At 40.0% G+C, this 13980-nt stretch overlaps 1 protein-coding gene across 12 annotated transcripts in view; it reads right to left on the bottom strand.

Moving 5' to 3' along the window:
* Window positions 1-13980, bottom strand: part of NEDD4L (NEDD4 like E3 ubiquitin protein ligase) — a 270127-nt gene that overhangs the window by 155663 nt on the left and 100484 nt on the right. For 11 of the 12 annotated variants that reach the window (XM_019640653.1, XM_019640654.1, XM_019640655.1 and 8 more), the window contains 3 exons: window positions 9023-9104; window positions 6398-6436; window positions 3895-3948 (listed from right to left, as the gene is read on the bottom strand). The gene's annotated coding sequence lies outside the window, so the exon portion shown is untranslated. Of the gene's footprint in view, window positions 1-3894; window positions 3949-6397; window positions 6437-7848; window positions 7885-9022; window positions 9105-13980 lie in introns of those variants that run through there. The other variant, XM_019640656.1, reaches the window with a different exon arrangement.

Raw genomic sequence — 13980 nt, 5'->3', positions numbered from 1 at the left:
GCTCCTCCGTGGCAGGGTATGGAATGCCATGAAAAAGTCGTCTTCTCTCTCCTGGTCGAGGATCTCTGATTCGGGGGCTGTGTTGCTGCGACCAGAGCCAAAATGAAACCGAAGCCGATGGGCCATGGTGCCCACGGGGGCAGGGAGGGAGAGGGCGAGCAGCAACAACACGCCCGACGCTGCCAGAAGTCAAAAACTGAAGACACAAACTCCAAGAAAAGGAGTCCCATCTGCCAAACCGTTAGCACTGCCGCACCAAGAGCGACAGATAGCAGAAATAACCCAAGTGGCAAGTTGCATTCCAGGCATGATTGGATAAGAGCAAAAAGCTCTCATCCACACTGTGACAGGGGGTAGGATGGCCAGGACCACATGACCACCGTCTCCCCCTCCAATGCCAGCTTGTGGACTTAGTGGAGTTTTCCCCCCTCTCGCGGGTTCTCTCTCTCTCTCTCTCTCTCTCTCTCTCTCTCTCTCTCTCTCTCTCTCTCTCTCTAACTTTTTTTTAAACAGCAAGAGCCTGAAACAGCACCTTCCCAGCTGCTGCTTTTCCATCAGACAGGAGTGGCCCCAGCAGGGAGCTCTCACAGCTGACGAATGCAGCAAACACACTCGGAGCCATGCTGCTATAAATCTAAACCGCATCACATTCACAAGACAGTTCTTTTCGAACGGAGTCGGGCACGCGAACTCTCTCTCACCAATGCAGAGAGAGACCTGGCACCGAACACACGAGCACACGCGGTATTCCCCCACCTCCCCCGCCGAACCAAATGCCGACAAGTAAAAAATGCCTTGGCTCCCGGGAAACCCTTCCCCACGCCTCGGAGGTTTGCGTTCCTGTTATTTATGATAGCACCACACTACCCCCATGGAATGCAAACTAATAAAACGTACTATAAATACGGTTACACACCCCACAGAATTATTGTCCCTTTAATGCTAAATAATTAGACCATGATCTATAAGCAACAAAATAGCTAAGCGGAGGGGCACAACTTACAACACTGCCAGTTAGTGCTCTGGCTCTTGCTACCACCAGATTTTTCACGGGGGCGGGAGGTGGGGGTTTTGATCTCACACATAGTATGACTGTCGGACATGGAAGGATCAGAGAAAAGGGACTCAGCTGGAGAAAACATTTTCTACCGTATGCCAGATAGGAGGGAAAAAACAACTACACCTCCCCCCACCCCAAAATAAGGAAAGGAAAATTGAAGAAGGGTGTACATGTGGTTTTTGTCGTAAGTTAAATACCACGCAGAAAAAAAGGCTGTCCCGAGGCTGAACTGTTTTCCAGTAAGAAGTCAGCAATATTAACACGGTTGGGATACAAACATGGAAATCTTGGCTCTTTTTTGCACAGGGCCAAAAAGGAGCTAAGGAATAAAAGAAAAAGTCCACATTCAAAAACCTGTCATCAGATGTGTAGTTAACTTGGACAGATTCTGCGTGTTTTAAGCTTACTATTTTCCATATCCAGAATATCAGTTCTTTAACAAAGAGGCTTATTTAGGAGGGAGTAATAACAAGGAGGGGAAAAATAGACCGCTGCAAAGAGTGACAAAAAGTTTATTTTAACATCCCCAAAGCATGGCTTTGACAACAGCTCTGGAGGGCAGGGTGTGGAGGATTAACCCTATGTTTACATACAACCAAACCTGTTTTCTAAAGGCATGTGTTTCAAATGCCAAAAATGATCTCTATGAGAGAAATGGAACTTAGTTTGTTTAATGCTAAAACTGCCAAGTCCCACTACAGTCACGTTATTGTCTTAGCTGGATTAATAGCCAAAGGAAAAAAAAAAAAACACCACCAGCAGCATTCACTGCATAGTAACAACACTGCAGATGGCCTGAGGGCAAACCTAGGGATTAATATCAACAAAAAACAATTTTTCAGATAAAGTTTGCATTCACTCAGGATTTCGCAGGGCTCTGCATTCAAAGCCCTTTTTGGTTTGGAAGTGTAGTTGCGGGCAAGTATAGTTGGTGGCAAGGTCACCGCAATGACAGTCGCTGTGTTAGGTTCTGAAAAGGGGAAACTTAAATCTTTTTACAGTGAATTTCTCTGCATGGAAGAACATTAAATAATGAACTAAAACACATCCGACAAGAGGCCATTTTTCCTCTGAGGTGATCCTTCCTTCACCTTGAAGAAGTGTTATCATACTCAGTAAACGAGAGGATGAGGGTTCGTCTGCAGCTGCATCTATGTCACCAGGGTCTTACTGTCACTGCGCTGAACACCGCCTACCTCACAGTCTTCCCTGGATGGAGAGCGGGTGCTGACAGCTGCACCCCCCGTAGAATCGCTCATTCAGTTTAGCAAGAAAATAACTTCATACCCACAACAAGGCTGATTTAGTTATGCGGTATGACTAATTACCACCCAAGGTATACAATGTTAAGTTCCATACAAAGCCACCGAGAGCCCAACTATATTTTTTTAATAGAAAAGATATCAGGGGGTGACCAGTTAGTTCAGTTGGTTAGAGCGTGGTGCTGATAACACCAAGGTTGCCGGTTCGATCCCCGCATGGGCCACTGTGAGCTGCACCCTTCCTAAAAGTTTCAACTATGCCACTGTAGCATGAAAGCAATGTGTGACCAATGACCATGGCTGTTCCCCATTAAAAAAAAAAAAAAAAGGTATCTGTTGGCTTTCTAATCTGGGGGAATATACCAAGTGTAGGAGATGAAATACACTCCCGAATTTTATAATCAGGGTGAAAAGCTTCGCTATTCACCACCACAGGCCTGAGGCTAGAACAGTAGGCCCCAGCAGGGCGTATAACTAATTGGCATGTTTAAATTACGTAAGGACTCTGGACCTTACTTCTCTCAGTTGGAAGGACAGGGGGTTAACTGAGTTGTATTATAAGGCTTCTCCCAATCAAATATTCTATTCATCTCAAGCCATTCAAAAACTTGGGGGTTTCCGGTGAATTCTTGCAGCAAGAAGCGTTCATAAGAACATTCATTTTAACCAAAAAAATATATGCTAAGTTTCAGGGAAAGTAAATTTGAGTGACAACTGACTAGAGTTATAATACCACTTCTAAGAGTAACTCAAAAGCTTACACATAACACAGTGACATTTGTTTTCATAGTTGGCACACTTGACTCATGGGTACTGGATGGATACATTCTAGTTAACTGGCAAAAGGCTGTAAGCCAGACATGCTTTTGAAATCCCATTTCTAAAACAAAATCTTAGTTTTATCAGTTATATATTGATATATATCTATATCTTACCTATCTATCAATCTATATATAAAAACATTAGTTTGTGTCAGTTTCATGCTTCAGGCATATCTTTGGTTCTTTAAAGGTACTTTTTACTAATTTCCCTTGAGAAAGTGCCATGTTTAAAATACAGCTTAATTTCACCTGCTAAATATAGGCTCACTTCTTGCTGTCTACTGTTAATTAGATTTTTACTTTCCCAAAGAAAATCACTATAGATTCACTATTGAATAGGAGACAGTATTGTAGTCTGTCTTATCATTAAAATCCCTGAAAGGTTTGTTTACATGAGTTGTGGTCTCACCACAGGTTTGCCGGCCTCTCTATGTTCCCAGCAGAAGAGCGTACGTATATGGTTTGATATATCATCAGTGTGACTTTCACCAATATTAACTATGATAAATATGCATATATATATATATATATATATATATATATGCATATATATACAAATAAAATTTCTGTCCTAGACATACAAAAATATTTTGTTAGAATCATGAACTGGTAATGGAACAAAAATACAGTCTTTTGGGGGGGGCACATATACTATCAGAAGTACAACATAAACACAGTTTGAAAAGATGCTGCTCTAAATATTAAGTTTTTTAAAAAATGAAGCAAAAATGAAAAACTGGGACCCACTTACCAATCTGTTTTCATCAAATACTTCAAACAGGAGTCTGTGATTAGATGGGTTTACCTATAGGGACATAAATAGTATTTCAAAAGTGTGCAGAAAGGATGAAATAAGAGACAAAGAATAGAATGCCTTATAACGCACCCAAATGAATTGTGTAATCTGAACAACCAACCTCTTCCAGAAATCCTATACCTACTACATCAAGTTTTCTATTATTGATTTCTATATTGTTATATGCCTAATATTTAGGCACATGAGAAGAAAATACTTTTAGTTGCTTTTCTAACATAAGAAAGGATATTTCTAAAGAGTTTCTCAATCTTCTTTATACAAGACATCTTCACAAGGTCAATGCCTCAGGGAATCTCTTAGGCCTAATAAATAACAATAGTACTAATAATAACAATGATAAAAACAATGAAAATAGTAAAAGCAGCTATTTACTACTGTATGCTTATTTTTTAGACACTGTCTTCTTATTAAATATCCAAAACACATTATCTCATTTAACCGTGACAGCAGCCCTATGACATATAACTATCACCTCAATTTTACAAATGAGAAGCTGAGATCATGAGGGTGAAATGTGTTGCTGAAGAGCCCACGGCTAGTATGCAGGTCAACCAGAACCCCAACCAGGTCTCACCTGCTTGTTGCCAGAGCCCACGTTTGAACCACTCAAGAGACAAAGGAAGAAAAGATGTCTCCACTCCCAGCAACCATGGGTCAATATCAGAGCTACTAGGCTTTCAATGTCTTTTTGCTTGTTTCTGTCTCTTTACCAAAACTTTCCCAAAATGGCAGGAATCATCATTTGGACTCAAGCATCATTTCATGAGGACCAACCATGTGTGAGTCACGGTGGTGGGTGTTCTCGTTTATATTATCACATGTAAATTCTGGAAACAGCCCTATGTAATGAGGATTTCTCTCTCCTGTGTGAGAGAGAAGGAACCTGAAGAGAACACGAGTGCGCAGGTGGCTTTTCTAGAGTCACAAAGGCAGCGTGTGGCAGAGCCCAAGATGGGACCCAGGTCTACTGTTAGGAAGTCTCAGCTGCTTCATGATGGAGAGTGGAATGAAATAATGTTTGATGGTACAACACAGGGTGGACCACTAGTGCATCTGGCCCTGGCCTGCCCTCAGCTTAGTCATAGAGCAAGGTGATGGACTGGTGGGTTTAGTGTCTAAGCTCTGTGAAGCGTGATGCTGCTGACCAATGAATGCATCCACAGGCTGTGGTAGGAGCTGGCACACAGTAGGCATTCAATAAATATTTGTGGAATGAATAAAACAAATGCCTTTAAAAAAAAAAAAAGCCAAGACATCTAGAGTTTACAGATGCCTAGAGCTAAGTTGAAAAAAAATTTGGATGGACTAAAATTTACATAAATGTGGCCGTGGTGTTAAACTGAAAGTTGTCTGAGTAATTCAGAGTTTTATAAGTGGAAAGCTCTATCTGAGAGTTAACTAAGGGTCAGTCACATCTATCTGCCCCATCAGTATTTCAGTCCTTCACGAAGTAATTTAAAAAACATCTGGTAGAGGCTATACATAGGATATCACCAAGTATTAAAATGTCAATGCCACAGTTCAGCTCTGAATATAATAGAAAACAGATGTATACTGTGATCTAAATTTGGAGCATATATAATATTACTGTGATTGAACGAATGATATCAGGGCCAATTATAATGGGTCTAATGATAATACTGTTACCCTCGACAATCTTCACTAATCATATCTCATCTGGGGCATTTCTGAAGATAGAGAAATTTTTAATATTATGGCTTTATAGACAATTAAGATACATTTATTTTGAAGAGAAAAAAAACCTCTTTTCTTTCCATTACATAGCAGTTTAATATTTCTAAAGCCTCAGCACAAAAAACCCCACCAATAAACTCACTGAATAGTAATCTCGGTGAATTCGCAGAATTCAGTCATTTCTACATATAGTGTTTCTAGATATTAAATACAAAAGATTGAGGAAATTTTACCCAATTCGGTGATTTTAAACTCCAGAGGTTGCTTTCTATTACACACAAACACTCATGCTAAATATATGAATCACAAACATGTTCCTTCCTTACTGGAACATGACTGGTAATTTTGAGGGTTCCTTTTAACTATGTTGCCTCTTTTGTTTTATCCTGTCTCTAAAATAACTCATGACATGTGTCTTGTAGAAATAATTAAGCTACTGTTTTAATTATATTTTACCTGAATTTTTAAAGAAACATTTGAGTATAAAAGCTAAACTACGATATTTGGATAACTTATTTTTCACTCCCTAAAACATTCCCAAATTAAACATGTCTAGGTTTTGTTACCATTAGTCACAATCTTTGAAAAAATTGGGACACATCAGGAGGTTACCCAACCCTATCTCATATTAAAAGAAATTTCACAATAAAAATTTAACAGCTTTCACTCAATATGAATCCAATAGGATAATATATCAATCTAGTCATCAATAACAATTGTTACCAAAAAATGAAAAACTTACTCTAAAATAAAATTCTTCATTCCATTTTGGGTTCAGCGTCTGGAAGAGAGATTATCTTGTAATATCTTTTACAGTCTTTGAAACATTAACAGTTACTAGTACAATACAGTCCACATATTTGCATAAACATTTTTATTTTTGATGAAGAAAAAGCTAAAGAGATTTTCAAAATGGCAATAAAAAGAAGCATTTGATCAATTATTTCAGACTATTCTATAAACTACACTAGTTTGGGAGGGGATGTACTTATGAAACAGATGATTCATAGATAAGAAAGCATAAATTACATGCTACCAACCAGAAGGAACAACGAACGTCAGGGGCCTAGAAAGAGCCATCATTATGAAAATATAAAGATACCCTTCAAAAAATTAACACTGATATGATTATTGTATCAAGAAGGAAATAAACTTTGTTCACTTCCCTCCACCTGCTACAAATCCATTTTGGAGAGAGTGAAGCAGGTAGTGGAAGAGTGAACATGTTCACTATTTATATAAATACTAAATTCCGAAGAACATTTTATAAGAACAATATTGGTGATCAGATTATAAAACAAGAAAAAAAAAACTGACAGTTATAAACCAAAGTGAATTCCCCCCCCCAAAAATAACCAGGTTTAAAAAGATTCATCTCCTTATTCTTCGATCCTTCTACCCATGCATCCATCCATCCATCTCCATGTCAATCTATTTAAATATTTATCACACAAAGACATGGAAAGGATACTTTGTCCTCAGCATAGACAGTAGATGGACTGCCAAACATCCTCCTAAACTAAGATGAAACAGGCCTACGAAAGAATACATATATACATATGCTTCTGCATTTAGGCATGCATTATGCTCTTAAATAAACACATCTCTCAAAAATTGTATGTAAAAATTTGAGACTGAAAAATCACAACCTCACCAATGGCTACAGGTATTTTGCAGTCAGAATATTTGCCTTTATCAACCTATTTCCTTTAACATAGTAGTTCAGGAAGAAGCAAAAAAGCAAAACAAAAACCCCACAATGCACCATAAAAAAATAAAAACACAGAATTCATACAACACTGAACTGGCATTTAATTAAAAACAAAATCAGCACTTTCCCCACCCACAACTCAACAGTGAATGCAACCCTAAATAATGGGGTTTGTTTCATACTTGTAGCTATGAATGGAGGAGGGGGGGGAGGGATGAGGGAGAAGGAGAGAGAAGGAGGGAGAAAGGGAGAGGGGTGCCAGGCAGCCAGGAGGAGGTAGGGCCGGCCCAGGCCTGCCATGGGCTGCAGCAGCCGTGGGACCAGCTTCACAGAAATTCAGAGGCGAGGAAGCAAAGGACAGGTGAGGAAAGAAAAAAACAACGTGAGACCACGAAACACAGGAAGGACCACCACGAGGCCACGAGGACAGGATGATGAAAGCAGTTCTTAAACCCCAGCGATTGCAGCACAGAAATACCAACCAGGAGGCTGGCAGCTGAGCCGGGCACAGCAGCCTCAGCCACGGAGCTACACCCTCTACTGTGGAGAGGAGGGAGGGGGAGGACCTCCCCTCGGAAGAAAAAACATTTCAATCTCTGAAATCACCGGCTTTGATCCTCGGCTCCCTTCCTGTTCAGCAGGCGACCAGGTTCCCCGCTTGCCTTCCGTCTCCACTGATAACAACCTAACAGTGACAGTGCTTCACACAGGGAACAATGGCCTCCGTCCTTCGCAGGCGTCCTCCCTACTAATCAAAACACTGGCTCCTGTTTGCAAAACAGATTTTTAATGCCAGTCCGAATGCCAGGTAGAGGACACATGACAACTGCTGCTCCTTACACAAAATGAGCTGGTCTTAGAGCCCAGGCTCTGCACAATAGCAGCAGAGTTACCTTTTTTTTTTTTTTTTTAAGCCATCATGGTCTCCAGGCAATGCTTATCACAGTGTTATCTCACTACCCAAAGGTAGAGAGCAAAAAATAGTAGTAATCCATAAATAATACTGATGCACAGATAAGAATAGCACTTTTAATAGAAAACATGCATCTTCAACAAATCCCCAAATATGGAGAGAGAGAGAGAAAACATGGAGATAAATAAAATATAATTATGGAAACATCTTTAATGAAATCATGTATGGAAAATTTTAAAAAGAAACATACACACAATAAACATATAGTTTTAGTATTAATATTTTGTATTAGTTCTCATGTAGCTAACTAAGCAAGTATTTTGCTTCCTTTGGAAATACATGTTTTAAGTCAAGCCATTCCCTTTGCCTCCTAGTTCCCCAAGCCATTCTATTTCATTAAATGTATATTAAATTATTTTACACTTCTTTATGGAAAAAAAAACCAAGTCTATAAGAAAAAATCATTGTTTTGCTGAAGTCTTTGCAGGAAAAAAATTGCTACTTGTAATAATACCCATTTTAAGACAATGGTTTTTACAGTCATTTATCTAAAAGCCAGAACCAGTATCTTGGGTTAACACTGAAAAGTTTGGTCTACGTTGAATTTACAGATTTAATACTGGGAGATGCTTAAAATAAAAATATTGCCAGCTTAAAATATAAACTTCTACAGAACAAAAATACATAATTAAATTAGATTAAATTATGATTTAAATGAGATTTAATTAAGGATTGACACCTACCTTTTTAATTGTTTTTGTCTGTACCAAAGCAAGTTCTCTATTCTCATCCGCTACGTACAATGAAAGTTTCACGTATGGGTCACTGTAAGAAAATATTTCAGATTTAATAGGATTATACTTTTCATTTAAAAGTTACAAAAAAGAAATCAGCCAAAATCTAAATGAAAACACAAATATCAGTTAATGACCCAGCTTATGTAAATTCCACAAACTAAGCAGTAACATTTTCAATATGCCTAAGAAGTAAATATACTTCTATCAACTAGAGCCAATGTTTATTTAAAAGCAAAAATTTCATGAAACTCATATTCTAACTTTAATCTTCCCTATTATTAATTCAAAAGAATTAATCTACCATAGGTGTTTTCTTCCTAAACAGATTCCAAAACAATTAAAAAGCATACAAAATTTGTTCAGATTAGCAAAATCTAGCTATATTAGAACATTTAGTTTGTGTCTTATTTATATTCTGATTTCCACAATGTAGGTAAAAATTAATTTTCTTTTAGTGGTGGTAAAACAGACATTGTTCATCTAAATCAACAGCTATCATCTTACAGATTAAAACAAAAACTCAAAAACAAAAAAAACTAAGGCCCTGGAAGTCAAGAGAGATTTGCCCCAAGTTTTGGATTTGAATAAAGTCTATATTAAATTTCAAGTTTCCTGACTACAAGTTCCAGAGTTCCTATTATTTCCTTGGGAAACTGAAAACTTTTAGCAATAAATGTACTGAAAGGATTAGTTAAGGGGAACTATCTACTAAGAGTATGATAAATCCACTCACACAAGCTAGTATTAGTAATCTGAGATAATTCAAACCTAGTCAAACTAGCACTTTATACAAATTTGGGATCCAGGTTTGTCCATCTCACATTTGAGACCCTGAAAATCATAGATAGAAAAGGCTCTCATGTATTCAATCACCCAATTTTCACTCATCCAGTTATGTAGAGCTGTTCATTTATTTCTATCCAATTTGAGAATTATCCTTTAGTAGCTATACCTACCATGGCTATTAACACTTATTTTGCAATTTCTAAGACATTTCCAAAGATTGCACAGAGTATTGTTAAATGCTTAAGACCATATTGATTTTTATGTGATACCTCAATAAATATGCCATGGAATCCTTTTAGGAAAGGTGATAAAATTAAGTTTGTTAGTAACAGGACTATACTCAATATACAAAAAACAAACAAACAAACAAAAAACAAAGCAAAAGTCAGTAAAAAATACTGTTGAGGTGTGTGTGTGTGTGTGTGTATATTTATAATATATATAATATATATGGAATTTATTATCCATAAAATACATCTTAATGGAAGCTACCACATATCTTTAAGAAAAAGAAATTTGCTCAGTTATATTCTATTGAGTATAATTTTCATTTTTATCATTCTGTCTTAGAAGAAGGCTTGATTAAAGCTCATCTAACCAGATGCACCTACTTCTTTTCTAAACATCTTCAGCCTTCGAATAAAGAAGAATCAAGAGCCAGACTGCTAGGTCTAAAGACCAAGAGCACTTCCTCATCATAGCCATAGTCAGGGTGATGAAGAAGGTGTCGATTGCTAGGTCGGTGGGTCTCAGACTTGAGCATACCAAAACTGCAGGGGATGGGGGTGTGTGCGCTTAAAACACAGATTGCTGGGCCCCAATCCCAAAGACCCCCGAAGATCTAGTAGGGTCTGGGGTGGATGCTAGAATTTGCATTTCTGATGAATTCCCAGTAAAGGTGATGTCCTTGATTCAGGAACCACCTCTGAAAACTAGCGTTCTACAATAGATGGTATTTAAAAAGAGTTCTGTTTTTTCAATCTACCAAAACTAATTTTCTATTTCCAGCCACCAAGCTATTGCTAAACAAAGTTCAAGGCCTGGTATCTCTGTTATCTCAAGAATGGGTTCCCAATGTGCCATGGAGATGCATGCACGGACGGACACAGACGGACACACACACACACTCACACACTCACACACACACACTACAGAGAACTCCATAAACTCTGCTGACTGCCATCTCTTGTTTCCATGTCCCTCGGCTATCATGACTGCTGCCTATTCTATACCTTCAATCAAGAGCTAACCGTTCACTTTAATAGAACCTCCGTGGTCTTCTACTCATCATTTGTTTACCTCAGTTTGTATCCCCTAAATAGTTCACAGTAAGTGACACGTGCAGGTGGAAGTTGAGAGTGGGGACTCTGAGGGTGGGCCAGTATCTCCCAGCTGGAACAAGTAAGGCATGCCTGGGCATGTCTTGAGTGCTTATCCAGGTGGAGGTAGGTACTACGGTGTCTCCAAGAAAGGTCAGCCAAGAAACTTCTTGGAAGAGAATTCAGAGTGAAGAGAGAACCACAGGCCACGGTGTGGGAGCTGGTGAAAGAACAGTGTGGTGCAAGTTTAAGGGGAGGGGAGCACAGGGCACAGAATGGGCTTGTGAAAGGGCAAGAAAATGTAAGTTCAAGGGGAGGGGAGCACAGGACATGGGATGGGCTGGTGAAAAGATAGTAAGGTGTAAGTTCAAGGGCGGTGGTGGAGAACCCAGCCGCCCAGGTCTCAGGTTTCTCCTCCCTTTCTGATGTACCATTCACATCAACAAATATTTACCGAGTCTGAACTACATTCCAAGGACTGCTAGGGGCAAGACACAAGTGCAAGTGAACTGGGGAAAGGGGTGGGTAAAAGAGGATTAAATCAACAAAAGTCATCGATGGACATCTACGAATGGCCCTATTTAGCTCAGCTGAGTGAAGATGCCTGCATTTTCCCATTTCAGCAAGATAAATGCTGGAGCATAAAGCTGAGATATGGGACAGGGCACCGGAATCAGACAATGAGCAGGAAGGTGTCAGAGTAGCCTGAACAGCAATCAATACTACCTCCACTGTTATTGGCACAACTGGCACCATGAAGCATCCGGTACGTGCCTGGCATACAGGAGGTACGTACACGCAGTATCTCATCTGATCCTCACTGTGCAAGCTTATGAGGTTGGTGCATTTGTCAGGTGAGAAAATGAGACAGAGAAACCACGCAGCTTGCCCAAGTTTAAACAGTAAGAAGGGGCGATGGGAAGACAGGGAAACGGGCACGCCTGCTCCAGGATCCAGCTCTCCGAGTGCACGCTGTCTGGCCTTGCTTCACTACGCTACTGAGGACCATGAACAGCCAGCTGGAAGGAGTGTCCAGCGGCTGGAGCAATTATGACTTAACTTTTATCTTTGCTGTTGTAGGAGGAGGAACAAGACGCTTGAGCTAAGTGTCTACCTTTGGGGAAGGCCATACCTTGAGATCTTCTCAACACTCCAAATAACTAGCTGTATGACCTTGGACAAGTCACTTTGGATCTTAATTTTCCTATCTCCAAATAAAGGGGTTGGACAAAAGCAGTGGTTTTTGACCTGCAGAGCCTCAATTCTGCATAACGATCTCAGGATAATACAGGCTATTATTCCATCTTCATCTGTTTTCTGTATCAGGCTTCCATGTTAGAATTTTTTTTCAGGGGGGGCGGGGGAGTTAGTGAGGGGAGACAGTGTTCTAGAACTTTAAAAAAAAAGTTTAAAGCCACTGGGCTGGATTGATCCCTTTTCGTTAGAATATTCTGGATCTGAGAACAATTCAAACTCCTTCTCATCATTCATAAGAACAGCCCAAATCATCCTGAGTGAACACAGATCGACTTCCTAAAGATAAAAGAGGAAGATGGAATAACAGTAATCTCTACCAAGAGGTTCTCTCCATCAGGGCGTAAAGGGGGAGGCCCACGGCTTGAGTATGAGGGTCGACTAGAGTATGGCTGGGCTGATATTCTCCTAAACATGTTACCAGCTTCTAACCAACTTACTTACTAGGTATCAAAAACATAGCACTTAAGCAACAACCAAAACAAAAGGGTGTGTGTGTGTGTGTGTGTGTGTGTGTGTGTCTGTGTGTGTGTGTGTGTGTGTGTCTGTGTGTCTGTCTGTCTGTCTGTCTATCTGAAGTCTAAGCGACAGTCTGTCTGTCTATCTGAAGTCTAAGCGACAGTATACCTCACTGCCATCTTCTTTTCAAATGCTTGCACATTGTTTTAACCTCTGCTGGCCTTCATATCTGGACACAATGCTGTGTAGGAGTGGTAAAAGGAAGAAATCGGTTCCCAGAGACTTTTTCACGTGACTCCACATGTCCTCTGATTAAGACAGAAATTCTGGAAGAAACTTCTGTCCTCTGAAGCTGTACCTCTCAGATCCTCAACACATTACCTACTTTTGCTAGGTCAGCAAAGCTCTGAGGCCAATGGTGAGTTATGTTTACAGTTTACCTCCCTGCTCCCACGTCACCGGAAAATTTCAGAGAGACACACAAGTTAGTTGCTCAGCAGTTACTATTACAGGGAGTAGATACAGGGTGCAGGGGTGAGGGTTCTGGTTTTCATGTTACTCTCTTATTCACTGTTGGAGGATTTCTGTTCTTGTTAACCATTAGTACATAATACTTTTATAATAATTAAGCAAAGCAGGTGGACCTCAGAGGGAAGCAGGCAAGACGGAGACCACCCATCCCTCCTCTGCTGGTGCTTCTCCATGTGACACCACTGACCATTTCCACTGGAGTCTCAAATGGCTTCAACAACTCTCTGAGGGACCTCAGATAGTCACCTAACCACTCTAACTTCAGACTGGTCATGAATGAAACAGCAGTGGCAACCCCTAACTCAGGGGGTTTCTGTAGGGATCAGAGAAAATGATGGATTGATATTTGGTACCCAGCTCAGCACCAAACACACAGTACAAGTACCCTATAGGAGGCAGCCCTTGTAATTGGGAGTTTGTTGTCTCCCTAACTTGTGAGACTTCTGAGGGTCTCTGTTGCTCCTTCTGACCCCCTACTTCTGCTGTGACTGCTGATTTGATGTGACACTGATGGCATCCTAGTATAAACTGGGTGCCGGCCAACCACAGCTCACT

Source organism: Hipposideros armiger, unplaced genomic scaffold (genome assembly GCF_001890085.2).
Source record: "Hipposideros armiger isolate ML-2016 unplaced genomic scaffold, ASM189008v1 scaffold_52, whole genome shotgun sequence".
Lineage (NCBI taxonomy): Eukaryota > Metazoa > Chordata > Mammalia > Chiroptera > Hipposideridae > Hipposideros > Hipposideros armiger.
Note: the sequence above shows the minus strand (reverse complement) of the source record. Positions and strands in the feature narration are given on the sequence as shown.